General features: G+C 46.9%; 1 protein-coding gene across 2 annotated transcripts in view; it reads left to right on the forward strand.

The window, feature by feature from the left end:
• Positions 1-971: 971 nt before the first annotated feature.
• The window catches only part of CAMK1G (calcium/calmodulin dependent protein kinase IG), a 439,226-nt gene continuing 413,291 nt past the window's right edge, over positions 972-26,906 (forward strand). For both annotated transcript variants that reach the window (XM_063955332.1, XM_063955333.1), the window contains exon 1: positions 972-1,157. The gene's annotated coding sequence lies outside the window, so the exon portion shown is untranslated. The remainder of the gene's footprint in view (positions 1,158-26,906) is intronic.

The following is a 26,906-nucleotide window of genomic DNA, read 5'->3' on the forward strand; positions in this document are numbered from 1 at the left end:
GCAGACTATCGTGCTTTCCCTTTGCACCCCTCTCTCTTCGAAGGGGGAGAAAAGGGGTAGGCTGACTTATCCCTAATACAGTAAAGACATTTTATTGTGCCTAACGACCTATTGTATGCGGTGGGGAAGAAGATGCAGTTACCTCTTAGAAGGTGTATCTATTGCTGATGACTCCCCCTTGATGCAATTTTCATCCAAATTTAGAGGACACTCAGGACGTCAACATGTTCAGAATGTCAACATTTAACATGCTGACATTCACAATGTCCACACCCACATGGGGCAAAACGTTGTAGCCTGCAGGATGTACGGTGTTCAGGAATTAAGTCTGCCAATACTTTTAAATCAGCAATAATTTACAACTGAAAAACCAAAGGGCAGACTCGCAGGCTATTACATTTTGCCCATACTGTTAAAATTTTCAGAACAGCAATTTTAGCCTAATTCTAATTGCATCCAAAACCTAACTGCAGCATAACCAAAACATGAATTGCAGCATAACAATAACCCTAATTTAATGTGTTGACATTCTAACTGCTGATAGTCTGAACATGTCAACATTCAGACTATGTTGACATTATGGTGTCAATATTTTGAATTTCAACAATCTGACTACAATCCCCATGTGCAATTCTTGCACGCATGTTACAAGCAATTATCTGCATAGTACACATGTGCCATAGTAAGCAAATGTCTTGTGCCCATGCGTCAAATAGTAACATTGTTTGTTCATGGATTTTCCTCTGCTTGCGTTTTGGGTACACTCAGTAAAATGTGAATGTTGGAGATTATGCCCGTGACTTGGGCGTGACAGTTGTATTGCAGATGCATACCTCCCAACATGACACTCTACAGCAAGGACAGAATGCTCTGCTTTTGAACTTCCCTTTTAATTTATGATTGCCATCACCTGTGCTGAAACACCTTTCTTATCCATTAACCTGTTCAGCGCAGGTGCTGGCAATCATTAAAAAAAAGTCCAGGAGCAGAGCATTGTGTCCTCCTGGAGTGGTCATGTTGGGAGGTATGCAGGTGTGTCATTGGCGGAACATGGATACGGAAAACTGATCATTTGGTGCTGCATTCATGCAGGAATCTTAGGCAAATCACAGACCTAGCAAAGAACTGGTGCTCGTAATAGGAGCACTGAGCAAATGGTAAGCTGTGACTATTATGCTGGCATTAATGTCAGGTGAGCCTGTTTCTCATGCTATATTATTTGTTCAATTTTATGTTTGCCTGTCAAAGTGCATTTTTAACGTAGTTGCCCCAGTCCCCCAAGTGTGTACCTGGGCGCTGCTTAGATCATACCTCCCATCATGACTCTCTCCAGGAGGGACAGAATGCTCTGCTCTGCTCCTGCTCTTCCCTCTTACTGTATGATTGCCATCACCTGTGGAGAAACACCTTTCTTATCAAGCAACTAGTTCAACACAGGTGATGGTAATCATACATTAAGAAGGAAGTCCAGAAGCAGAGCATTGTGTCCCTCCTGGAGAGGGTCATGTTGGGAGGTATGGCTTAGATGAGCAGCCACTGGGGAAATCAAAGTAGTGATGGTTTCCGATGTTACAGTGGTGATTATCCGATGTTCCGATGTTTGGGGGTGACGACAATATTTAACAAATATTAACAAAATGTACAGGTATATTTTTCCTTATTTAGAAAAAAATAGTTTTGGATAAGTTTAAATACATGGTCTTCACCTAATTCAATCATAAAAAGAAACCCCCGATAATTTCTGACGCTTTTTGGAAAACAAATTCACCAGTTAAGAGGTTAATATGTAGCATCATGTTTCAAAACATTGGAGAAATTTTATATTTACTTTACTGTGTATTTCTCAAACTATATGTCTTTTCATGCAACTGCATATCTTCATCTGTACAGGTGTCTCTAATTCTGCTACAATTATTCCATAGGCTGCATAATATGACTCCACTTTGTAAAAAATATTTTGGAATTTCATTATGTATTTAGTAAAACATTTTCTCTAACGTCCTAGTGGATGCTGGGGACTCCGTAAGGACCATGGGGAATAGACGGGCTCCGCAGGAGACAGGGCACTTTAAGAAAGAATTAGGATACTGGTGTGCACTGGCTCCTCCCTCTATGTCCCTCCTCCAGACCTCAGTTTGAATCTGTGCCCGGACGAGCTGGGTGCACCTTAGTGAGCTCTCCTGAGCTTGCTAAAAAGAAAGTATTTTGTTAGGATTTTTTATTTTCAGAGAGATCTGCTGGCAACAGACTCTCTGCTACGTGGGACTGAGGGGAGAGAAGCAGCCCTACTCACAGAAGATAGGTCCTGCTTCTTAGGCTACTGGACACCATTAGCTCCAGAGGGATCGTACACAGGAACGCACCCTTGGTCGTCCGATCCCGGAGCCGCGCCGCCGTCCCCCTCGCAGAGCCAGAAGACAGAAGCCGGCGTGAGAAGCAAGAAGACTTCGAAATCGGCGGCAGAAGACTCCAGTCTTCATATGAGGTAGCGCATAGCACTGCAGCTGTGCGCGATTGCTCCCACACTAAACCCACACACTCCGGTCACTGTAGGGTGCAGGGTGCAGGGGGGGGGGGGGTGCCCTGGGCAGCAATTGGGAACCTTTTGGCAAAAAGCAGCATATATACAGTTGGGCACTGTATATATGCATGAGCCCCCGCCATTATTTTACACTCAAAACGCGGGACAGAAGCCCGCCGCTGAGGGGGCGGGGCTTCTTCCTCAGCACTCACCAGCGCCATTTTCTCTCCACAGCTCCGCTGAGAGGAAGCTCCCCAGGCTCTCCCCTGCAGAATTACGGTAGAAAGAGGGTAAAAAGAAAGGGGGGGCACATAAATTTGGCGCAAAAACAGTATATACAGCAGCTACTGGGTTAACACTAAGTTACTGTGTGATTCCTGGGTCATATAGTGCTGGGGTGTGTGCTGGCATACTCTCTCTCTCTCTCTCTCTCTCCAAAAGGCATTGTGGGGGAACTGTCTTCAAATAGAGCATCCCCTGTGTGTGTGGTGTGTCGGTACGCTTGTGTCGACATGTTTGACGAGGAAGGCTATGTGGAAACAGAGCGGGTACAAATGAATGTGGGGTCGCCGCCGACACCCGATTGGATGGATATGTGGAAAGTTTTAAATGATAATGTTAATTTCTTGCATAAAAGGTTGGATAAAGCTGAAGCCTTGGGACAGTCAGGGTTTCAACCCATGCCTGATCCTACAGCGCAGAGGCCGTCAGGGTCTAAGAAGCACCCACTATACCAAATTGTTGACACAGATATCGACACGGATTCTGACTCCAGTGTCGATGGCGATGATGCAAAGTTGCAGCCTAAAATGGCTAAAGCCATCCGTTACATGATTATAGCAATGAAAGATGTGTTACACATCACAGAGGAAACCCCAGTCCCTGACAAAAGGGTTTATATGTATGGGGAAAAAAGGCAAGAGGTGACCTTTCCCCCTTCACATGAGTTAAATGAGTTATGTGAAAAGGCTTGGGAATCTCCAGATAGAAAACTGCAGATTTCCAAACGGATGCTTATGGCGTATCCTTTCCCGCCAACGGACAGGTTACGCTGGGAATCCTCCCCTAGGGTAGACAAAGCTTGAACACGCTTATCCAAGAGGGTAGCTCTGCCGTCACAGGATACGGCCACCCTAAAAGATGCTGCGTATAGAAAGCAGGAGGGTTTCCTGAAGTCCATTTATACACATTCAGGTACCCTACTAAGGCCGGCAATTGCGTCGGCCTGGATGTGTAGTGCTGTAGCAGCATGGACAGATACCTTATCTGAGGAACATGATACCTTGGACAAGGATACTATTGTACTGACCCTGGGGCATATAAAAGACGCTGTCCTATATATGAGAGATGCCCAAAGAGACAGCCTACTGGGCTCTAGAATAAATGCAATGTCGATTTCTGCCAGAAGGGTCCTGTGGACTCGGCAATGGACAGGCGATGCCGACTCAAAAAGGCACATGGAGGTTTTACCTTACAAGGGTGAGGAATTGTTTGGGGACGGTCTCTCGGACCTGGTCTCCACAGCTACGGCTGGAAAGTCAAATTTTTTGCCATATATTCCCTCACAACCTAAGAAAGCACCGTATTACCAAATGCAGTCCTTTCGATCACAAAAAGGCAAGAAAGTCCGAGGTGTGTCCTTTCTTGCCAGAGGCAGGGGTAGAGGAAAGAAGCTGCACCATACAGCTAGTCCCCAGGAACAGAAGTCCTCCCCGGCTTCCACTAAATCCACCGCATGACGCTGGGGCTCCACAGGCAGAGCCAGGCCCGGTGGGGGCGCGTCTCCGAAATTTCAGCCACAAGTGGGTTCACTCACAGGTGGATCCCAGGGCTATAGAGATTGTGTCTCAGGGATACAAGCTGGAATTCAAAGTGATGCCCCCTCACCGTTACCTCAAATCGGCCCTGCCAGCTTCCCCCATAGAGAGGGAAATAGTGTTAGCTGCAATTCACAAATTGTATCTCCAGCAGGTGGTGGTTAAGGTTCCCCTCTAACAACAGGGAAGGGGTTACTATTCGACAATGTTTGTGGTACCGAAACCGGACGGTTCGGTCAGACCCATATTGAATTTAAAATCCCTGAACATATACCTGAAAAGGTTCAAGTTCAAGATGGAACGCTCAGAGCGGTCAACGCAAGCCTGGAGGAGGGAGATTTTATGGTGTCTCTGGACATAAAGGATGCTTACCTTCATGTCCCCATTTATCCACCTCATCAGGAGTACCTCAGATTTGTGGTACAGGATTGTCATTACCAATTCCAGACGTTGCCGTTTGGTCTGTCCACGGCACCGAGAATATTTACCAAGGTAATGGCAGAAATGATGGTGCTCCTGCGAAAGCAAGGAGTCACAATTATCCCATACTTGGACGATCTCCTCATAAAGGCGAGGTCCAGAGAGCAGTTTATGATCAGCGTAGCACGCTCTTGGGAAGTGTTACAACAGCACGGCTGGATTCTGAATATTCCAAAGTCGCAGCTGATTCCTACGACGCGTCTGCCCTTCCTGGGCATGATTCTGGACACAGACCAGAAGAAGGTTTTTCTCCTGACGGAGAAGGCTCAGGAACTCATGACACTGGTCAGAGACCTCTTAAAACCAAAACAGGTGTCGGTGCATCACTGCACGCGAGTCCTGGGAAAGATGGTGGCGTCATACGAGGCCATTCCCATCGGCAGGTTCCATGCGAGGACCTTTCAATGGGATCTGTTGGACAAGTGGTCCGGATCGCATCTACAGATGCATCGGCTGATCACCCTATCCCCCAGGGCCAGGGTGTCTCTTCTGTGGTGGCTGCAGAGTGCTCACCTTCTCGAGGGCCGCAGATTTGGCATTCAGGACTGGGTCCTGGTGACCACGGATGCAAGCCTCTGAGGGTGGGGGGCAGTCACACAGGGAAGAAATTTCCAGGGTCTGTGGTCAAGTCAGGAGACTTGCCTTCACATCAATATCCTGGAACTAAGGGCCATATACAACGCCCTAAGTCAAGCGGAGACCCTGCTTCGCAACCAATCGGTGCTGATTCAATCAGACAACATCACCGCAGTGGCTCATGTAAACCGCCAAGGCGGCACAAGGAGCAGGGTGGCGATGGCGGAAGCCACCAGAATTCTTCGATGGGCGGAGAATCACGTACGAGCACTGTCAGCAGTGTTCATTCCGGGAGTGGACAACTGGGAAGCAGACTTCCTCAGCAGGCACGACCTCCACCCGGGAGTGTTGGGACTTCATCAGGAAGTCTTCACGCAGATTGCAAGGCGATGGGAACGGCCACAGGTGGACATGATGGCATCCCGCCTCAACAGAAAGCTACAGAGGTATTGCGCCAGGTCAAGAGACCCTCAGGCGATAGCTGTAGACGCACTAGTGACACCATGGGTGTTCCAGTCGGTTTATGTGTTTCCTCCTCTTCCTCTCATACCCAAGGTGCTGAGAATCATAAGAAAAAGAGGAGTGAGAACAATACTCATCGTTCCGGATTGGCCAAGAAGGACTTGGTATCCAGAGCTGCAAGAAATGCTCACAGAGGACCCGTGGCCTCTGCCTCTAAGACAGGATCTGTTGCAACAGGGGCCCTGTCTGTTCCAAGACTTACCGCGGCTGCGTTTGACGGCATGGCGGTTGAACACCGGATCCTAGCAGAGAAAGGCATTCCGGATGAGGTTATTCCTACGCTGATAAAGGCTAGGAAGGACGTGACGGCTAAACATTATCACCGTATATGGCGAAAATATGTTGCTTGGTGTGAGGCCAGGAATGCCCCTACAGAGGAGTTCCAGCTGGGCCGTTTCCTTCACTTCCTACAGTCGGGAGTGACTTTGGGCCTAAAATTGGGGTCCATTAAGGTCCAGATTTCGGCCCTATCCATTTTCTTTCAAAAAGAGCTGGCTTCTCTTCCTGAAGTTCAGACGTTTGTAAAGGGAGTGCTGCATATTCAGCCCCCGTTTGTGCCTCCAGTGGCACCTTGGGATCTTAACGTGGTGTTGAGTTTCCTGAAATCACACTGGTTTGAGCCACTTAAAACCGTGGAGTTAAAATTTCTCACGTGGAAGGTGGTCATGCTATTAGCCTTGGCTTCGGCTAGGCGTGTGTCAGAATTGGCGGCTTTGTCACATAAAAGCCCCTATCTGGTTTTCCATATGGACAGGGCGGAATTGCGGACCCGTCCGCAATTTCTGCCAAAAGTGGTGTCATCTTTTCATATGAACCAACCTATTGTGGTGCCTGTGGCTACTCGTGACTTGGAGGATTCCGAGTTACTAGATGTAGTCAGGGCTTTGAAGGTTTATGTAGCCAGAACGGCTAGAGTCAGGAAAACTGAGTCGCTGTTTATCTTGTATGCATCCAACAAGCTGGGTGCTCCTGCTTCAAAGCAAACTATTGCTCGCTGGATCTGTAACACGATTCAGCAGGCTCATTCTGCGGCTGGATTGCCGCTTCCAAAATCAGTAAAAGCCCACTCCACAAGGAAGGTGGGCTCTTCTTGGGCGACTGCCCGAGGGGTCTCGGCATTACAGCTTTGCCGATCGGCTACTTGGTCAGGTTCAAACACTTTTGCAAAGTTCTACAAGTTTGATACCCTGGCTGAGGAGGACTTTGTGTTTGCTCATTCGGTGCTGCAGAGTCTTCCGCACTCTCCCGCCCGTTTGGGAGTTTTGGTATAATCCCCATGGTCCTTACGGAGTCCCCAGCATCCACTAGGACGTTAGAGAAAATAAGATTTTACTTACCGGTAAATCTATTTCTCGTAGTCCGTAGTGGATGCTGGGCGCCCGTCCCAAGTGCGGACTTCTTCTGCAATACTTGTATATAGTTATTGCTTAAATAAGGGTTATGTTATGGTTGCATCAGGGTTTATCTGATGCTCTGTTGTTGTTCATACTGTTAATTGGGTAAGTTTATCACGAGTTATACGGTGTGATTGGTGTGGCTGGTATGAGTCTTACCCTGGATTCCCAAATCCTTTCCTTGTACTGTCAGCTCTTCCGGGCACAGTTTCCTTAACTGAGGTCTGGAGGAGGGACATAGAGGGAGGAGCCAGTGCACACCAGTATCCTAATTCTTTCTTAAAGTGCCCTGTCTCCTGCGGAGCCCGTCTATTCCCCATGGTCCTTACGGAGTCCCCAGCATCCACTACGGACTACGAGAAATAGATTTACCGGTAAGTAAAATCTTATTTTTGAATATGAAAATATTTGAATGTTTACACTTTAACCATCTATTTTTGTTTCAGAGTCACATGGCCAGGTGTTCAACTGTGATTGTTATGTTGCTTTCTATGGGGGGGAATTCAAATGTTTGAAAAGTCGGTTGGGTGTCAGTTTTTTCCTGTCTATTAGGAAAAAACAGACACACAACTGACTTTTCAAACAATTGAATACCCCCCTATATGTTCTTTATTAAGTCAATTGTTTTTCAATGTCATTTGTATAATGTGTGTATGTATATATATATATATATATATATATATATATATATATATATATATATATATATATACACACATATATATATATATATATATATATATATATATATATATATACACACACATATATATACACACGGATTCGGTTCTCAGAGAACTGAACCCTACCGAACTTCACCTCCTGTACCCGGATCTGAGTCAGGCTCGGGTTTTCCCGCCTGACTCGGAAACCAGAACGAGGCAAAACGTCACCATTCCGCTGTCGGATTCTCACGGGGTTTGGATTCAATATAAGGAGCCACGCGTCCCCACCATTTTTACTCCGGCATTGGAGAGTGTAGAGAGAGGACGTGTCTCCATCCTCAGTGTCATGCATCAGTTCAGTGTCCGTGTCTTGTGCTGCATCTGTCCAGTCACAGTGGTTGTGTCCTCTGCTGCCATATGTCCAGTGCTGCTGTATAAGTACAGTCCAGTGGTGGTGTCTTGTGCTGCATCAGTCCAGTCACAGTGGTGGTGTCCTCTGCTGCCATATGTCCAGTGCTGCTGTATAAGTCCAGTCCATTAAAATGGTGCTGTGTTGTCCTCCATCAGTCCAGTGGTGGTGTCTCTGTGCTGCCGTATGTGTCCAGTGGTTCCGGTATGAATGGTCGACCATGTTATGGTCGACAGTTATTAGGTCGACCACTATTGGTCGACATTGATATGGTCGACATGGACACATGGTCGACACATGAAAATGGTCGACACATGAAAGGTCGACATATAAAAAGGTCGACATGAGTTTTTTAACTTTTTTTTTTTTGTGTCGTTTTTTGCGTAAAGTGACTGGGAACCCCAATTAGTGCACCGCGTCCCCTCGCATGGCTCGCTTCGCTCGCCATGCTTCGGGCATGGTGCCTTCGCTCCACTACCGCTTCGCTCGGCACACTTTACCGTTCCAATCGTAGTCCATGTGGATCATAAAGTATGGAACAGTTCCCCAAAAGAAAAAAAAGTTAAAAAACTCATGTCGACCTTTTCATGTGTCGACCATTTTCATGTGTCGACCATGTGTCCATGTCGACCATGTCAATGTCGACCAAAAGTGGTCGACCTTAACATGGTCGACCATGTGAACGGATACCGTGTCCAGTGGTACTGCCGTATATATATGTCCAATAATCCTGCCGTATATGTCCAGCGGTACTGCCGCATAAATCCAGTGATCTTGCCGTATAATTCCAGTTATCCTGCCGTATAACTACAGTGATCCTGCCGTATGTGTCCATTGATACTGCCGAATATATCCAGCGGTACTGCCATATAAATCCAGTGATCCTGCCGTATAATTCCAGTGGTACTGGCCTATAAATCCAGTGATCCTGCCATATAATTCCAGTGGTACTGGCGTATAAGTCCACTGATCCTGGCGTATAATTCCATATAATTCCGTATAAATCCAGTCCAGTGGTGCTGTCCTGTGCTGTATATTATTTACTCCAAATAAAGGGGTTATTAATATTTAATCCAAATAATTTTCACAGGGTTTGCCCTGTGTGGTGTAGAGGTACGCTCTCCTGTACCGCATATTGGCAGTCATTCCGAGTTGATCGTATGCTGCCGATTTTCGCAGTTCAGGTAAAAAAATGGCAAAACTGCGCATGTGTATGCACCACAATGCACACGTGCGTCGTACGGGTACAAACAGCATCGTTGCTGTGCACTGCTAGTGATGATTCCATTCGCACAGCCGATCGCAAGGAGATCGACAGGAAGAGGGCATTTATGGGTGTCAACTGACCATTTTCTGGGAGTGGTAGGGAAAACGTAGGCATGTCCAAGCGTTTGCAGGGTGGGTATCTGACGGCAATTCTGGGACCTCCGTCGCTGGAATCATTGCACAGGATAAGTAAGTACAGGGCTGGTCTTGTTTTGCACAAAATGTTTTTGTACCGCTCGGCTGTACATGCGATCGCACACTTGCAAAGCGAAAATACACTCCCCCGTGGGCAGCGACTATGTGTTTGTACGGCTGCTAAAAGTAGCTAGCGAGCGATCAACTCGGAATGAGGGCCATTGTTATATAACTCCAGAAAAAATAGAGAACAAAAATTTGGAGGATAAAATAGGGAAAGATCAAGAACCACTTCCTCCTAGTGCTGAAGCTGCTGCCACTAGTCATGACATAGATGATGAAATGCCATCAACGTCGTCTGCCAAGGCCGATGCCCAATGTGATAGTAGAGGGCATGTAAAATCCAAAAAGCCAAAGTTCAGTAAAAAGACACAATTTTTTTTTTTTAATGGTCTGAGGAGAAACGTAAACTTGGCAATATGCCATTTACGACGCGGAGTGGCAAGGAACGGCTAAGGTTCTGGCCTACGTTCATGACTAATGGTTCAGCTTCACATGACGATGGAAGCCCTCATCCTCCTGGTAGAAAAATTATAAGCGTTAAGCTGGAAAAAGCACAGCAAAGAACTGTGCGTTCTAAGATGGTATCACAAATCCCCCAAGGAGAGTCCAAGTGTGTCGGTGGTTGCGATGCCTGACCTTCCCAACAATGGACGGGAAGAGGTGGCTCCTCCACCATTTGCACGCCCCCTGCAAGTGCTGGAAGCAGCACCCACAGTCCAGTTCCTGATATTCAAATTGAAGATGTCACTGTTGAAGTACACCAGGATGAGGATATGGGTGTTGCTGGCGCTGAGGAGAAAGTTGACAATGAGGATTCTAATGGTTATGTGGTTTGTTTAAATCAGGCTCCAGGGGAGACACCTGTTGTCCTTGGGATGAATAAGCCCATTGTGATGCCTGGGAAAAATACCAGAAAAAGCCAACTCTTCGGTGTGGAATTATTTCTCCACAAATCCGGACAACAGGTGTCAAGCCATCTGTTGGCTCTGTCAATCTGTAATAATTACGGGAAAGGATGTTAACCACCTAGGAACATCCTCCCTTATACGTCACCAGCTGCGCATTCATCAGAAGTCAGTGTCAAGTTGTGAAACTTTTGGGTAAGAGAGTAAGCAGTCCACTGACACCTAAATCCCTTCTTCCTCTTGTACCCAAGCTCCTGCAAGCCACACCACCAACTCCCTCAACGTCAACTTCCTCCTCAGTCAGGAACGTCAGTAGTCCTGCAGGCCATGTCACTGGCAAGACTGAGGAGTCCTCTCCTAACCGGGATTCCTCGGAAGGATCCTTGAGTAGTACGCCTGCTGTTGCTGCCGCTGCTGTTGGTTCCGCTGGGAGTGGATCGTCGTCCCAGAGGGGAAGTCAGAAGACCACTTGTACTACTTCAACTAAGCAATTGACTGTCCAACAGTCCTTTGTGAGGAAGATTAAATATGACAGCAGTCATCCTTTTGCAAAGTGGATAACTGAGGCCTTGACAGCTATGTTAGTGTTAGACATGCGTCTGGTATCCACCATTAGTACAGTGGGACTTAGAGAATTGTTTGAGGTACTGTGTCCCCGGTATCAAATACCATCTAGGCTCGACTTCACTAGCCAGGTGTTGGAGATAAGACTCCTCCTGTATTAATTTCCTTTGGTTGTCTGTTTAAATACCTGTTACCAATTGATTGGAAAACTCACAAAAAAAATCACGGTTAGGTATGTTCAGAATGAATCTGTATTGGTTTCGTTGTCCAGGGATTTTATAGGCAAAGAAATGATTACACAGCATTTTGTATGTATCACAAACAGAACAAAAGAATCATTGCTAAAAAGAAACATACAATCTCTTAGAAGATGCTCTGTGCTTTACCCCTCCCCTCCTGTCCTTGACAATAAGAATGTTTCACAATATGCCTTCAGAAAGTCCATTTGACCTTGCTTCTCACAGAAAACTTCTTTCTACCTATTTGAAATGTCAGTATTACATATAGCTCATTATGAAGCCTGAAAATATCTCTAAAATGACTGCTGTTATACAAGATGGCTGATAACTGCTGTAGCACAATGATATCTCTCTCACAGGCGATACCGAGAATGTACATAGACGTCAGAAAAAGTGTCCTCCGTGTCCTAAAAAATGCAGTTGTACCCGTAGGCGGATCCAGGGGGGGGGGCACTCGGACCCGTGCCCCCCCTGTCATTTCTGACTTCTTATTTGTTTCAAAAGGAGAACAGCAGCAGCACTACTGCTATTTCCGTCAGTCAGATTTGATAAAAGTGCCGGCAGCCACTAGGACCCGCTGCAACTCTAACAGCAAGTCCATGTGGTAACCAATGGGGAGGCCCCCTGCTCACACCGCAGCCTACCTCCCCCACTGACAGCTGGCCAGAGTCCAGCCCAGGCACGGGGTTCAAATACCAACATCGAGTAAAACTGTTACTTATGATGGCGTAGAAGGCTTCATTAGCCCTCACTGCACCGCACAGTTTCCCAGCGCTTCCTCCTCCACTTCCTTTACCACCATGCTAGGTGCAGTCAAACTCAGCCTTGGCTTTGAGAAGGCAGCCTATGTGATTCTGACAGGGCTTTCCTGCAGATGTCTTATGCTGCTTGTTGGAGATCCAGCTGGCTGCTTCTGCTAATTAAAGATGGGCAGTTCGTGTCCTGCAGTCTTAGTCTCAGTGCAGTGCCCAAAACAAGGTATGCTGCACCTGCCACCACCAACTAAAAACTTTAATAATTATATAGTGCTGGGGTGCCTTCCAGGCTCTGACAACTAATGGAACCGGTGACCAACATTTCAAGGCCCAATCAGCCTTTTTATCAGGGGGAAACATTGGCATTAAACCAGCAGGGATGCGCTGCTACAGCCATTCATTACCTGATGGTGTATTATGTGAGGCCACACCCCCTGTGATACCACATCCCTTATCTGGGAACATGCGTGCCTTAGGTGCATGTAAATATAACTATTACCGTTCCCCTATCATGGTGCCCCCCCTGTCATTTTCTTCTGGATCCGGCCCTGGTTGTACCCATTGTCCACTTAACCACGGACATGTGGACAAGTGTAACAGGGCAGACTAAGGACTATATGACTGAGACAGGCCACTGGGTAGATGTATGGCATCCCGCAGCAACAACAGCAGTGGCACCAGTAGCAGCATCTCGCAAACGTCAACTCATTCCTAGGCAGACTACACTATGCATCACCGCTTTCCGTAAGAGGCACACCGCTGACAACCTCTTACGGAAACTGATGGACATCATTGCACAATGACTTATCACAAATCCCCAGGAGAGTCTAATTGGGGTATCGGCCAACGCCACCAATATTGTGCGTGCATTACATCTGGGGAAAAATTCCAGCATGTCCCTTGTTTTGCACATAAAATTAATTTGGTGGTGCAGAATTTTTTGAAAAATGACGGGCATGCTGGAGATGTTGTCGGTGGGCCGAAAAATTGCGGGCCACTTTTGACATTCAGCCACCGCGTGCCAAAGACTGGAGTGCCAGCAAACACTCCTGAACTTGCCCTGCCATTACATGAAGAAAGAGGTAGTAACAAGGTGGAATTCAACACTCTATATGCTTCAGAGGATGGAGGAGCAGCAAAAGGCCATTCAAGCCTAAACATCCACCTACGATATAGGCAAAGGATGGGTAATGCACACGACTGAAGTGCAGTGGAAAATGATTTCCGACTTGTGCAAGGTTCTCCAAAGCTTCGAACTTGCCACACGTGAAGTCAGTTCAGACACTGCCAGCTTGAGTCAGGTCATTCCCCTCATCAGGCTTTGCAGAAGCAGCTGGAGAAATTTAAGGAGTAGCTAAGACAGAGCAATTCCGCAAAGTATATGGGACTTGTGGATGAAGCCCTTCATTCGCTTTGCCAGGATTCAAGGGTGATCAATCTGTTGAAATCGGAGTACTACATTTTGGCCACCGAGCTCGATCCTAGGTTTAAAGCTTACGTTGTATCTCTCTTTCCGGCAGACACAAGTCTGCAGAGGTGCAAAGACCTGCTGGTGAAAAAATCGTCCACTCAAGTGGAACGTGACCCATCAACAGCTCCTCCTTCATTTTCTCCAGCAACTGGGGCTGCGAGGAAAAGGATAAGATTTCCTAGCACACCCACTGGCGGTGATGCAGGGAAGTCAGGAGCGAGTGCTGACATCTGGTACGGACTGAAGGACCTGACAACGATTACGGACATGTCTACTGTCACTGCATATGATTCTGTCACCATTGAAATAATGGTGGAGGATTGTACGAATGACAGCATCCAAGTAGGCATGTCAGACAGTCTATACGTATACTGGCAGGAAAAAGAGGCAATTTGGATGCCCTTGCACAAACTGGCTTTATTTTACCTAAGTTGTCCCCCCTCCAGTGTATATGTTAATCAAAATGAATTATATATTCCTCCGGGAAGACCTTTACCAGCAATTGCCTCCAGAAAGTACACCGGGACCTGTGATGGTAGATTCCAGTGGAGACGAATTAATACTCTGTGAGAGGAGGATGTACACACTGAAAGGGGTGAGGAATCGGAGGATGATGATGAGGTCGACATCTTGCCTCTGTAGAGCCAGTTTGTGCAAGGAGAGATTGATTGCTTATTTTTTGGTGGGGGCCCAAACAAACCAGTGAGTGGGAGGGCCCATGGACAATTCCATCTTACACCTCTTTTTCTCCTTTGCATCATGTGTTGTTTTGTTCCTAGTTTTTTTAAGTGCCATCCTGTCTGCCACTGCAGTGCCACTCCTAGATGGGCCAGGTGTTTGTGCCGCACACTTGTGTCGCTTACCTTAGTCATACTGCCACCTCGGTGCAATCTTTTGGCCTATAAACAATATTGTGAGGTGTTCAGAATAGACTAGAAATGAGTGAAAATTAATGTTATTGAGGTTAATAATACCGTAGGAGCAAAATTACCGGCAAATTCTGTGATTTTAGCTGTTTTTATGTTTTTTTCAAAAATCATCCAGATCCAAAACCAAAATATGAAAGGGTGGTTTTGGCAAAACCAATCCAAAACCAAAACACGAGCGGGGAATTAGAACCAAAACCAAAACACAAAACTTGAAAAGTGCCTGCCGCACATCTCTAGTTATATAACAATGTAACAAGATGCTATAGTTGCAGGGCCTGTTGTAGACCTTGTGGTGCCCAGGGCGAAAGTTTCCTGTTGCGCCCCCCCCCCCCAAGTAAAATGGAGTTGGTGCACGCCAAAAATAGGGGGCGGGGCTTCTTCCTAGGGAAGGGGCATGGCCACAGTTATACCCCTGCACTTGTGCCCCCTGTAGCTGTTCCCCCAGTAGCTGTGCCCCCAGCAACTGTGCCTCCTGTAGCTGTGCCCCCAGTAGATTTTTAACTTGTAGCTGTGCCCCTTGTAGCTGTGCTCCCTGTAGCAGTGCCCCCTAGCTTTGCCACCTGTAGCTTTGCCACCTGTAGCTGTGCCCTCAGTAGCTGTGCCCCCAGTAGCAGTGCCCCCAGTAGTTGTTACCCCTGTAGTACTGACACTAGCTAACACCAAACAAAAACAAAAAAATACTTGCCAGCCCCGCTCATGCTTCTGGACCGCTGCTGCGCTGTCCTGCATCTCCGACCGCCGCCTCCTCTCTATGGGAGAGACGTCATGACGTCTCTCCCATAGCAGCGCTGCACAAACACTAGAAGTAAATTTTGACCTCTAGTGTCTGTCACTGGAGCTGGCTGCAGCAGGTGCCCACACAGCCCACGGCGCCTGCTGCAGCTGGGGAGAGCGGGGATCAGGAGTAGCAGCTACTGTATAGTTGTATGTAGATAATAAACTGTAAATGTCAAATTGCTTTCTAACAAATATTTAAAATGGCCGCTCAAATATATTCTGTGGACGCCTGCGCATCTTATTACCATGTGCTATGAATGTGCACTATACATCGCAAAACACTGCATCCCATAAGAGAAAACAATACACCCACACATTATCTGAGTTCCAAAGCCCATTGATGTATATATTTGTTATTAAAAGGATATGTATTCAATATATCACAATGTACAATATATATATATATATATATATATATATATATATATATATATATAGTTACATGGTTACAATTTATACAGTAAGCAGTTATTACAATCTAATTCAAAATACAGCCACCGCCAGCAAATACATCACCATATTTTTCTCATATAAAGTCTCCCCTCCATATCATTCTCTCTCTCTCTCTCTCTCTCTCTCTCTCTCTCTCTCTCTCTCTCTCTCTCTCTCTCTCTCTCTCTCTCTCTCTCTCATCATGCAGGCACTGGACAGCCCACATCTCCATCTCCATCATCATCTGGGACAAACAGGAAAGAAGCTGCAGCCGGCTGTGTGTGTGTGATCACCTATATACTATGTATTTTGGGCGGAGTGCACACATCTAGTCTAGGGGAGGGAACTTTCTCATTCATGATGAGTCATTGGTCAGTTTATATGCAAGCCTTGAAGACATCAAAAGGGCTGGCATGAGTTTCCTGTCCATCACATGCTTGGAATGTCCATTGTTCTAATAAGAATGACTTTAGCTTTCATACATTTAATCATATCTACTTGTTGCAATGAGCTACAACTTAATAACAGGCATCAAATTGATATACACATTAATCTGGTTGCTTTAATACCAAACACGACATGCCCATCTTGCTTCGTTCCAATGATACACATACATGACGCTACTCCATTATATAATTAAAACATTATGATGTCTGGCGCTTGATATGTTCAAATTATGTGCTGTATGAAATATGTGTTGAATTTATCTCTGTGGCATGTCTGTGTAAATGCATATGTTAACATATATTGCTGTGCTCGCTGCGCGTATTTGCAAGTATAGCGACTCATAATGTGTGGAGTCTGTAAGTTCTCTCTGTGTAACATTTTTGACTTCGACAGTCCACCTTTTGGCAGTAAACAATAACTGCCATAACTTATTAACATAAGAAAAAATATTTCAGACAATAATTGGTGACCTAGACACACGTATGTATTCATTTCGCAAATCAGACATTTGACTATATTTGGGGAAGACAGGGAGGAGGACGAGACATCCTCTATATGCACTCGGCGGTCACGGGACCAAAGGTTGGGTGTGGGACAACATACAACCTATAGAGTATGCAGGGACAGTGCTTTGGCCTATAATGTCTGCTTTGAATGAACATTTCACACATACATGTACCTATGTCTTTGTACACTGATGTTCGGATTCGATCGAGTTTCTGCTGGGTAGATGAAGAAAACACAAACAAATCGTGACAGTACATATAAAATTTTCATGATTTACATATTCCTATCATTTTCTGAACATTGTTTCCATTTCTGGAACGTATTCTATGTCTGTTTCATCATTGAGTACACAGGGAAAAGGTAGCAGGTGCACTATCTCACACTAGCTCAACCTGTAGTAACCAGAGGCACTTAGCATATTCCTGGCCAGAGCTATGAGCTTACCCACCGCATCAAGGTAGCCTCTCATTGGGTAAGTCCCTAACACTAACTATAGGGGTTCAGGTCCGGGGGGCAGGACACCACAGAGCCACCCAGCCAGACAACCCCAGGGCATCGCAGGAGTGATAAAAATATAGGGTTAAAGAGGTAGGAGCAGCTGTTGCTGCATGTGTGAATAATGTGAGGAGTAAAAGAAAATTATGTGAAGGTGTTACATATATATATAAAACAAACTATAAGTGCCATGGAGTGATGAAATAGTGTTAAATTGCGAGGCCCCAGGGACACCCAGTCACGGCAGGCACAGGGAGCCCGGCACCCCAGAGAATTCCCCCCATTATGGACTGCCATATTAAACAAAATGTAGGAGTCTTACCACAGTGTGCTCATTCCAAATGTAAAGGCTAGAGTGTTGGAATATTTAAAATCAGAGGGTGGGTGGGGCAGGGTGCTAAATTAGGGTGAAGGTGTCTCTTACCTTCAAAAATGTATGAATACATCAGTTACAGAGGGAAAAGGGCCCTAATTTACACACCGTAATTAAGTAGTGAGGTGCTACTCTGCTTGAGACTTAGTAAAGTGTACAATTGTGATGGTAACACAATTAGATCTACTGCGGTTCACAGCCGCCGTCCCAGCTGTTTCTCCCGTCACGTCCGGTCGGTGACAAGCAAACCATCGCGTCACTTCCGGTCGGTGAAACGCAAACCATTGCGTCACTTCCGGTATCGGAGCCGCACCTCCGGCGAGTCACCTACATCACAGTGACCTTCTTTAATAGTTTATCTGTCCCTTCCACACTTAGATTAGTCTCTTTCCGACCAACAGAGACTTTTGCTGCACTAATCATAGGGGATATTGCATGCTAATTTCGGCCATTCATGCCGCCACGTCACTTCCGGTATCGAACTTCCGGTCCGGGTCACTTCCGGTCGCCCGGCCGGACGTTTTTACCAGCTTTTAGCCTGGTTTACACTCAAATCTGCACACTTTGTTCACCACAGAGTACTTATGCAGCAGCACATCACTATCAGTAATAAGGTTTTACAAAAAAGGATTCTGTTTGACTACTTCCGGCACCGGTGACCTATGACCTGGAATTAACCTCCCACCATCTTTAAAAGCCAGTTCTGGAGACATGTAACACCATCAAGCCCTGAGGAAGAGATTGCAGATCTCGAAACGCGTTGGCTACTGGATCCATTAGGAATTCGAACCTTTCATTCATTGGACATCGACCTTGTGGTCAACTTGGGAGCCAGATCAGGGTGAAGTCTGGACCACCCTGCTTGTTATAACACCTGTGGCTCCTTAGCTACCTCTCTGGTATGCTTTCCAACATTTTTAGAAGTACGATTTGAGTTGTTTTGAACATTGATTACCATTACTCATCCAGGGGTTAGTGACCCATCATTAAGCTTAGGAGCCAGAGCAGGGTGAAGCTTAGACCACCCTGCCTTATTTAACACCTGCGGCTCCTAGCTTACCTATGTGGTATGCTTTTAGTTATTGTTTTATGTATGTGAATGTTTATTGTATTAAATTTCTATGAATTTTATCAAAACTCCTTGGAATTTACATCAGCATATCTATATTGAGTTCGTTCTCTATCTGATAAGGTGACCATTGCTTTGGTCTTCCCATACGACCACGGAAAGAGGGCGCCCCGGTTACACCACCTCACACTTTTATTCATGTTCTATTTTTGGGGAGAAGAGGAAAACCCCAGAGGTGTACCCTAGGCTGCCCATTCCCTTTCCAGCGCCCAATAAGTTTTCCCACACCCTTAAGCAATCTTTATTTGAAAAGGTTCAAATTCAAGATAGAATCCCTGAGAGCGGTGATCTCCAGCTTGGAGGAAAAGGAATTTCTGGTATCGATGGACATCAAAGATGCTTATTTACATGTTCCCATCTACCCGCCGCATCACGCATACCTGAGGTTTGCGGTGCAGAACTGTCACTACCAGTTCCAAATAATTGCCTTTCGGGCTCTCCACGGCTCAGAGAATATTCACCAAGGTGATGGCGGAGATGATGGTTCTTCTTCGCAAGAAAGGAGTCAAAGTCAACCCATACTTGGACGATCACCTCATAAAAGCGAAATCCAGGGAGAAACTAGTGCAGAACATTGCACTTTCCCTGACGGTGCTTCAACAGCACGGTTGGATCATAAACCTTCCAAAATCACAATTGGAACCCACAAGGAGGTTATCATTTCTGGGAATGATATTGGACACGGAAGCACAAGAAGTATTACTACCAGTGGAAATGGCTCTGGAGATCCATAGGATGGTCAAATAAGTTTTAAAACCAGCACGCGTATCGATTCATCAGTGCATCCACCTGCTGGTGAAGATGGTAGCGGCCTACGAGGCTCTACAACTTGGCTGATTCCACGCCAGGGTGTTCCAATGGGACCTACTGGACAAGTGGTCCGGATCGCACCTACACACCGGAGGATAATCCTGTCAACAAAAGCCAGAATTTCACTCTTGTGGTGGCTTCAAAGTTCCCACCTCCTGGAGGGACGCAGGTTCGGGATTCAGACTTGGATCCTTGTGACCACAGATACAAGCCTCCGAGGTTGGGGAGCAGTCACGCAAGGGGAAAGCTTCCAAGGATGATGGTCAAGTCAAGAAGTAATCCTTCATATAAACATTCTGGAATTGAGAGCTGTGTACAACAGCCTTCGTCAAGCGGCACACCTTCTTCTAGGTCGTCCCATACAGATCCAGTCGGACAATGTAATGGCAGTAGCTTACATAAACCGCCAGGGTGGAACAAAAAGCAGAGCGGCAATGGCAGAGATGATACAAATACTCCTCTGGGCAGAAAGTATTGCAAAAGCTCTGTTGGCAATTTTCATTTCGGGAGTGGACAACTGGGAAGCAGACTTCCTCAGCAGACACGATCTCCATCCAGGAGAATGGGGCCTCCACCCAGAAGTCTTTGCAGAGGTAGCAGATCGTTGGGGCATTCCTCAAGTAGATATGATGGCATCACATCTCAACAAGATGTCACAACTGAGGGCCTGAGCTGACGGGAGGCAGCCTCAGTTGTAGGGGCTGAGATGTAACGGAACCTGGGAGGTTGTATCAGACCCCTAGACATGTAAGTAACATGTAGAATAACTGGCCGAAGGCGTGACCATGACAACCAGGATAAAAGTCAATGATGTTTATTATGACAAACTCCGTAACACAGCAGCAGTAAAAGGAAACATAAAAGTCAACAGAGGATAAATACTATTCCTGGGTACTACAGGGTGGCAAGGGCCACAGGCACTGGTAGTGTGAGACAGTTCTTATAATCTTCTAGTTGGAAAGTCCTTACCAGGCCTGACTGTAGCAATGGAGAGAACCCAGGATCGTACCAGCTGATGTTCCAGGAAAGGCTGGGCTGCTGAAGGTAAAACGGCTGCTGTGGATACTGGCTGGAACCAGACTGTTGTTGGTACGGAGTGGATACTGGCTGGAACCAGTTAAATAATAAACGGACTTGAGAGCGATGAAATAATAATGAAGTTTGGAGTTTGAGAGCGGTGAAATAATAATACCGGTGGAGAGTGGTAAACTGCAGAAAAGGACACCGGCCCTTTAAGAGAAGCTATACACTGCTGGAAGCTGGGCTGGAAGCAGGTGATTGTTTGAGAGCGGTGAAATAATAATACCGGTGGAGAGTGGTAAACTGCAGAAAAGGACACCGGCCCTTTAAGAGAAGCTATACACTGCTGGAAGCTGGGCTGGAAGCAGGTGATTGTTGTAACTGAAAACAGGTGAGTCCAGAATGGATCGGAGAGTCAGGCTACACCGCAGATGGAATGCTGGTGCGGGTCTCTATAGCAGAAGTCTGGAGACAGGAGCTGGAACCTGGAAGACAACCACAGGAGAGAGACAAACTGGAACTAGGTTAGACAACCAAAGCACTGACGCCTTCCTTGCTCAGGCACAGCATACTTATACCTGCAGCAAGGAAGGGGTTGGCTAGGCAATTATGCAAATCAACAATACAGACAGCAGATTGGTGGAAATAATCAGATGACAAAATCCAAGATGGCTGCACCCATGCAGACACTTGGAGGGAAGTTTGGTTTGTAATCCATGTGAGAATTGAAACAGTAATGGCGACGCCGGCCACAGGAGACAGGAGACGCCAGACTGACAAGCGCACATTTAACCACGCGGGCACAGCGGAGGCCGCGGCTGATGACATCACCACTCTGACATTCTGCATGTGGAAACTCAGGAACAGCGGAATCCGGTCCTGGAATGCTGAGCCAGCCTTAGGAGGCATCTGAAGGGTAAGTAATGGCGTCCAGATACCCGGATCGTGACAGCACCCCCCCCTTTAGGAGTGGCCCCAGGACACTTCTTAGGCTTTAAAGGAAACTTTGCGTGGAAATTTCGGACCAAGGCAGGAGCATGGACGTCTGAGGCATTGGTCCAAGAGCGTTCTTCAGGACCATAGCCCTTCCAGTCAATGAGGTATTGTAACTGACCGTAACGGAAACGTGAGTCCAAAATCTTGGCCACCTCGTACTCGACCCCGTTGAGTCTGAACTTTGGGAGCTGGAGGAAGTGCGGAATGAAACCGATTCAGGATCAGCGGTTTCAACAAAGAAACATGAAATGTCCTGGGTATTTTCAAGAAGGATGGTAACTGTAACCTGTAGGCAACAGGATTGATGACTTGTTCAATCTTGAAGGGTCCGATGTAGCGAGGTGCAAATTTCATGCTGGGAACTCTCAACCTCAAATTCTTCGTGGACAGCCACACACGATCACCCACCTTGAGAGCAGGAAACGCTCTACGCTTCCTATCGGCAAACTTCTTATACCTGAATGAGGCTTTAAGCAGGGCTGCGCGGACGTTCCTCCAGTTATTTGAAAACTGACGCAAGGTGACATCCACTGCTGGAACAGAAGTTGCGGGAAGCGGTTGGAATTCTGGGACTTTAGGGTGGAATCCATAATTAATGAAGAATGGTGTAGAAGAAGATGAGGAATGGTATTGATTGTTGTGGCTGAACTCGGCCCAAGGAAGGAGTTGAACCCAGTTATCTTGAGAGGAAGACACATATATACGGAGGAAGGCCTCCAAGTCCTGATTCACCCTCTCGGTTTGACCATTGGTCTGAGGATGGTAAGCCGTGGAAAACTTTAACTTGACTTGGAGGGCTTGACACAAACTTCGCCAAAATTTGGCTACAAATTGTACTCCACGATCCGAGATGATCTCTTCAGGAAGACCGTGAAGTCGGAAGATCTCTTGTATAAACACTTGAGCCAACTTGGAAGCTGACGGAAGACCGGTGAGAGGGATGAAATGTGCCATCTTGGTGAACCGGTCAACTACCACCCAGATGGTATTAAACTTGTTGCAGATAGGTAGATCGGAAACAAAGTCCATCGACAAATGGGTCCAAGGTCGACGGGGAACAGATAATGGAACCAGTTGCCCCGCAGGCGACTGGCGGGAGACTTTGTGTTGGGCACACTTTGGGCAGGAGGCAATAAATTCCATAACGTCCTTCTTCAGAGTTGGCCACCAGTAGGACCTAGAAATAAATTCAAGGGTTTTCTGAATGCCTGTATGTCCAGCAAAACGGGAAGCATGGGCCCAATGCATGAGCTTCTTCCTTAGAACTGGCTTAACAAAACTTTTCCCTGGTGGAGGCGTAGAGTCCATCCCTACCGTGGAGAATGCCAACGGATTAATAATAGGATGCTTGTCTGCAGACTCGGACTCATTTTCTTGCTCCCATGAGCGGGAAAGGGCATCGGCCTTACGATTCTGAGAACCCGGACAGAACAGGAGTTTAAAGTCAAACCTAGAAAAGAAAAGTGCCCATCTGGCCTGACGAGGAATCAGACATTGTGCGCCTTTGAGATATAAAAGATTTTTGTGGTCGGTAAGTATGGTGATTGAGTGGGAAGCTCCCTCCAACAGGTATCTCCACTCCTCCAGAGCGAGCTTGATGGCTAGCAACTCCTGATCGCCAATGGCATAGTTGCGCTCAGCTGGGGAGAACTTCCGGGAGAAGAAACTGCAAGGATGTAGATGTCCATCTTTGGCCCTCTGGGATAACACCGCTCCTACTCCAACGGAGGAGGCATCTACCTCTAAGATAAAAGGAGAGTCGGTGTCGGGCTGTTTCAGAACTGGTGCAGAGATGAACCGTTGCTTCAGAAGGTGAAAGGCCTGTGTAGCTTCCTCGGACCACTTGGACGGATTAGCACCTTTCTTGGTTAATGCAGTGATAGGCGCCACGATGGTGGAAAAGTCTCGTATAAATTTTCTATAATAATTGGCGAACCCTAAGAACCTCTGGACCCCTTTGAGGCTTAAGGGTATAGGCCAATTCTGGATTGCTTGGAGTTTCTCAGGATCCATCTCTAGTCCGGAACCGGACACAATGTAACCTAGAAACGGAATGGTTTTAACTTCAAACACACACTTCTCCAATTTACAATAGAGGTGATTGACACGGAGACGGGAAAGAACCTCTTTTACCCAGAAACGATGATCCTCGAGATTATTAGCAAAGATGAGGATGTCGTCTAGATAAACCACGACATGGCGGTACAAGATGTCCCTGAAAATCTCATTCACGAAGTGCTGGAAGACTGCTGGAGCGTTGCTCAATCCGAAGGGCATGACGAGGTACTCATAATGTCCGTCACGGGTGTTAAAGGCGGTCTTCCACTCGTCACCCTCATGGATTCGGATGAGATTGTAGGCACCCCTCAAGTCCAGCTTTGTGAAAATAGTTGCACCACTAACTCTATCAAAGAGCTCGGTAATCAGGGGTAAAGGGTATCGGTTCTTGACGGTAATGTCGTTCAGACCTCTGTAATCGATGCACGGACGCAGACCACCGTCTTTCTTCTTAACGAAGAAGAAGCCTGCGCCGGCTGGAGAAGAAGATGGTCGGATGAAACCCTTCGCCAGGTTCTCTTTGATGTACTCTTCCATGGAGTGTGTCTCAGGCAGAGACAACGGATAAGTTCGGCCTCGCGGTGGAACCTTCCCTGGAATGAGGTCGATTGGGCAGTCCCATTCTCTATGAGGAGGAAGGATATCAGCAGAGGCTTTACTGAACACGTCCGTGAAGTCTTGATATGGAGGAGGCGGAACATCAGATGACCTGGGGAAGGAAGAACAAACAGGAAGAACTTTGGCTAAACAAGTCTCAGCACAGGAGGGCCCCCATGCCAGTATTTGCGTAGTCGTCCAGTCAATTGATGGGTTGTGGAGACGGAGCCATGGAAGGCCTAAAACCACTGGATGTGTGGCTCTTGGAATCACTAAAAAAGAAATATACTCAGAATGAAGAACTCCCACTCTCAGACGAACTGGAAGAGTCCTTAAGGAAATGACTGCGTCAAAAATCTTGCTGCCATCCACGGCAGTCAAAGAGATGGACGAGGACAGTCTCTCGGTGGGTAGGGACCACCGTTTAACATAAGCTTCGGTTATGAAATTCCCAGCTGCTCCGGAATCAAGGAGGGCAATGATGTTCCTGTAACGTTGAGCAATTTGGAGCGACACTGGGAGGTTACAGTCATGAGGAGATGGAGAGGAGATCATTACTCCTAGCCGGCCCTCTCCTTGGCGAGCTAGGATCTGGAGTTTCCCGGACGTTTGGGACAGGCATTGATAGTGTGCGACGGAGCTGCACAGTAGAGACAGAGAGACTCAGAGAGACGTCTTCGGCGCTCAGCGGGAGATAGACGGGAACGACTAATTTGCATAGGCTCATCCTTGGATGGAGATGGTTGACGAGGAGGAGGAGCAGAAGATTTAGGAGTAGATGATCTTCCTCGCTCGGTTGCTCTCTCTCTGAAACGTAGATCAACCTTCGTGCAAAGAGAAATTAGCTCATCCAACTTAGAGGGCAAGTCTCTGGTAGCTAACTCATCCTTGATGCGTTCTGATAAGCCATGCCAGAATGCAGCATACAGGGCCTCGTCGTTCCATGCCAGTTCGGATGCCAGGATTTTAAACTGTATAAGATACTGTCCCACAGTACGTGTTCCCTGGCGTAAACGGAGAATCTCAGATGAAGCAGATGTTATCCGGCCTGGCTCGTCGAAGATGCGCCTGAATGTAGCTACAAAGTCAGTATAGGAGGATAGCAGGGGATCAGACTTCTCCCATAAAGGTGATGCCCAGTCAAGGGCTGAGCCACTGAGAAGGGAGATGATATAGGCAATTTTGGTACGATCACTGAAGAAATTGCCAGGTAGAAGCTCAAAGTGGATTTCACATTGATTGAGAAATCCCCTGCAGAACCTTGGAGATCCATCAAATTTTGCTGGCGTTGGAAGATGAAGATGTGGACTGGAAATGGGTAAGGTGGGTGGGGTTATAGCTGGTGTCACTGTAGTGGACGCACCGGACGTGCCAGGTCCACGGAGGGTCGTTTGAATCCCATCCAGCCGTGTAGAGAGATCCTGGAGACAGCGGATGATGTGGCCCTGTGCAGCCTCCTGATGTTCAAGTCGGGCTGCCAGTTCTTGCATCGGCCTGGCCGCTTGATCCTGGTCTCCGGCTGGATTCATTAGGTCAGTGCTTACTGTCACAACTGAGGGCCTGAGCTGACGGGAGGCAGCCTCAGTTGTAGGGGCTGAGATGTAACGGAACCTGGGAGGTTGTATCAGACCCCTAGACATGTAAGTAACATGTAGAATAACTGCCCGAAGGCGTGACCACGACAACCAGGATAAAAGTCAATGATGTTTATTATGACAAACTCCGTAACACAGCAGCAGTAAAAGGAAACATAAAAGTCAACAGAGGATAAATACTATTCCTGGGTACTACAGGGTGGCAAGGGCCACAGGCACTGGTAGTGTGAGACAGTTCTTATAATCTTCTAGTTGGAAAGTCCTTACCAGGCCTGACTGTAGCAATGGAGAGAACCCAGGATCGTACCAGCTGATGTTCCAGGAAAGGCTGGGCTGCTGAAGGTAAAACGGCTGCTGTGGATACTGGCTGGAACCAGACTGTTGTTGGTACGGAGTGGATACTGGCTGGAACCAGTTAAATAATAAACGAACTTGAGAGCGATGAAATAATAATGAAGTTTGGAGTTTGAGAGCGGTGAAATAATAATACCGGTGGAGAGTGGTAAACTGCAGAAAAGGACACCGGCCCTTTAAGAGAAGCTATACACTGCTGGAAGCTGGGCTGGAAGCAGGTGATTGTTTGAGAGCGGTGAAATAATAATACCGGTGGAGAGTGGTAAACTGCAGAAAAGGACACCGGCCCTTTAAGAGAAGCTATACACTGCTGGAAGCTGGGCTGGAAGCAGGTGATTGTTGTAACTGGAAACAGGTGAGTCCAGAATGGATCGGAGAGTCAGGCTACACCGCAGATGGAATGCTGGTGCGGGTCTCTATAGCAGAAGTCTGGAGACAGGAGCTGGAACCTGGAAGACAACCACAGGAGAGAGACAAACTGGAACTAGGTTAGACAACCAAAGCACTGACGCCTTCCTTGCTCAGGCACAGCATACTTATACCTGCAGCAAGGAAGGGGTTGGCTAGGCAATTATGCAAATCAACAATACAGACAGCAGATTGGT

This window comes from Pseudophryne corroboree, chromosome 2 (genome assembly GCF_028390025.1).
Source record: "Pseudophryne corroboree isolate aPseCor3 chromosome 2, aPseCor3.hap2, whole genome shotgun sequence".
NCBI lineage: Eukaryota > Metazoa > Chordata > Amphibia > Anura > Myobatrachidae > Pseudophryne > Pseudophryne corroboree.